This window comes from Microtus ochrogaster, linkage group LG9 (assembly GCF_000317375.1).
Source record: "Microtus ochrogaster isolate Prairie Vole_2 linkage group LG9, MicOch1.0, whole genome shotgun sequence".
Taxonomy (NCBI): domain Eukaryota; kingdom Metazoa; phylum Chordata; class Mammalia; order Rodentia; family Cricetidae; genus Microtus; species Microtus ochrogaster.
The window spans coordinates 39,323,649-39,326,908 of record NC_022034.1 but is presented as its reverse complement, the minus strand read 5'-3'; positions in this window follow the sequence as shown (position 1 = coordinate 39,326,908).

Here is a 3,260-nt window from a genome sequence, read left to right as displayed (position 1 = left end):
CACACACACACACACACACACACACACTACCCCAAGTAGTAGAGAAGCTGTTTCAGCAACTTTTAGACTTTTGGAAAACGCAGTGTTTGCTGTAATTTGATCCTAACTGCAACCTAAATTTTACCTGCATTTATCAATGCCAAGCCACACAAATGCCTGGAAGGGCCAGGATGCTTGCGGCCATGCTATGCATTTGTGGTATTTTGGCTCCTTCACTATAAAAATATTATATCACAGAAAACATATCCCAATTCTATGTAGCAACTCAACCCCCAAACATGAAGCTGAGTGTTGGTTTTATGATCCTTAACTAATTAGCATTTCCTTGAGAGTAGAAAGCAAAAGTAAAATCGTTTATCATGTAGTTGAACTTGGAGAAAGGAGCAGCTTCAGGGTCAAGTCTCATGATTTTTCCTTTCTTATAATGTCAATGTTTTCTTTATATCATACCTTATTTGTTTAAGATGACCTCATATGATTGCATTTAAATTTGTCAGTTACCTTTGATATTTCCCTACATGAGGACTACTGACAACTTGTGTACAAAGTAAAGGAAAAAAATTAAAAAAAAACTTCAAAAATACCCAGATAATTTTTTTTGCCAGACAAAGGAGGACAAAATATTTAGATATACAGATGAAGTTATTCATTCAATTACTCACAGATTTTTGTAATTAAAATTATAAGATACTTGGAAATTGAGGAGTCAAAGATAAATAGTCATAATTCAAGTCACTGATAAGTCCCATAAGTGGATGAGACAACCTGAAGCAAATTAAATAGTTACGAAGATGATGAGGGTTTAACAATGGCATGCATCATCTTAAAGCTGTATGCTTTTTAAACCAGAGTTTGAAGTCAAAAGTTTTCTTTTCTCTGTGCTGTCACAGACTATTGATATTCTTCCCTGTTATTTTCAGTATCAGTATCTACATAATTAAAAACACTATACCCAAGTATAATGCAAAAACTTTTGAATGAAGATCCAGATTTACCACAAAGGTAACTACTGTTTTGGCAACAGATGGAAGGATTGTTCTCATCACTTCAATTTTCCTTGTTGCTGTTAAATTGACTCTTTTCCTGACAGATGGGGAGAGTTAAATAGCCCACTTAAAGAAAATCTTAGTTTGTACACTGTTTTTTAAAAAAGGTATTAGAAATATTGCTAGTTTCTCCTTTTGCAATTCAGTGAGAGAACTATCAGGCTTGCAAAATGTTCCAGGTCGCTATTATTACTAAAGAACTGCTGTGATGTTGCATTTTAGGAATATGTATAGGCATAAATATAGATTCTTTTATTTCAGCTACATTTTATTAAGTAATTAATATATGTCTTGATATGGAATTCAAATATACATTCAATATCCCTTTCTTTAAATCTTTGGATAAATATTATGAAATGTAACATTTAAGACCTTCCAATGTTGACTCCTACTTGGTTATTTTTTCTTGGTATTCAATACTCTGACAAAATCATTTTAAGGGGGGAAACTGCTCATGGTGGCTTTACAGTTCATGAAGGATACATGACATTGTGGTTGAGAAGACTTGGCAGCAGGCAGAGAAGGCATGGTGAGAGAAGCTGGAAGCTAGCTGGTCACATGGCTTCTACATTCAGAAAGTGCGAAGTGAACAGGAAGTAGAGCCAATATGCAGCCTCAAAGTCTTTTCCCCAGTGCCCACTTCCTCCAGAGATATCCACTCCTAGAGATTTCACAACCTTCCTACACAGAGCCACCAAATGAGACCAAATGTTCAAATACCTGAGCCTATGGGGGATGGCATTTGAAATTTATACCACAGCATTCTGCTCTGGGCCCCCCATATCCTCAAATACACATTTATATAAGATGTAATCAGTGTAGCTTAAAAAATCTCCACAGTCTTTGACAATACCAAAATTGGTTAAAAGTCCAAGTTAACCCATTGCCCCTTGTAAAATAAACATAAATTATTTAAAACCAAACACATAAGCAGAAAATAAATTATACTCTTCAGCAAGCAAAGGCACAGAGTATACATTCCATCTGCAAATGGAAGAACAAAGACAGCAAGAAATTGTTGAACCAAGCTAGACTGAAAGTCAGTGGGAGAAACAAAGCATACAGTTCCATGTCTAGTATCTGGGATTCATGTTCAAGGAATGTAGGTAACTCTGCCCTCCTAGCTCTGCTGCCCACAGCAAATGCGACCTCTTTCATGGGCTGGCTACACTCCATGTCTGTAGATATCTGTAGAAGATGTCTCATGGTCCTGGGGTTTCCCACATCTTAGAGTTTCCATTCTAACTAAGGTATCTTCTCCATAGCTTTATGAAATGGCCTCTCAGGACCATTCTTCCATGGTCACTCTCCCTCTCCATAGGCTTGAGTGAGAGCAGTCAGTAATAACCATGGCTCAGCTGTAATGTTGCCCAGCTTTGAAGTTTCTTCCTCCATATAAATTTGGCCACTATTTTCAAATTCAACCTCATACAAGGTTTTAGCACATTGTCAGAAGGCAACCAGAACGTAACCTGAATGGCTTATCACCAGGCTTCTTTCTCTTTGAAACCTCATGTACCAGGGTCTCCACACTGTGTATTTTTCTTTGGTCTTCCAAATTTCTATCAAAATGACACATTAAATGGATACTATGAGGACATTTCTAGACTACAGTGTTAGGTTCTCCCTCAAGTCAGTTCCAAATGCCTGAGATCTACATGGTGGTGTTTATTACATCAATATACCCAGTTCTGCTATCAGTTTCTATCTGACTTACCTTTCTGTTCCTGTAATAAAGTACCCTATCAAAAACAACGTAGGGAAGAAAGGGCTTATGATGTGTGTTTTCCCTCTGTATGATGTGATTATCATTAATGAATAAAGAAACTGCTTTGGGACTATAGCAGAGCTATAGGGAAACAGAGCTATGTGGGGAAGACTAAAAGGAAGGAGGTGGAGTCATAGAGAAGCCATGTAGCCCTGCTGGAGACAGAAGCCAGAACTTTAGCCTGTAAGTCACAGCCATGCAGTGATACACAAATTAATAGATATGGGTTAAATAAAAGACTGAGTTAGAGAACAAAAAATAGCTAAATATTCCTTAATTTCTGGATTCCTAGAAATTTTAGGCTCATTAAAAACTCACCAATAACATACTATGATATAAGTGATATATTAAATGTAAGCAAGACTTTTTTATTTTTATTTATTTATTTATTTTTTAATTGAGAAAAAAAAATTTCCGCCTCCTCCCAGACTCCCACTCCTCCCCCC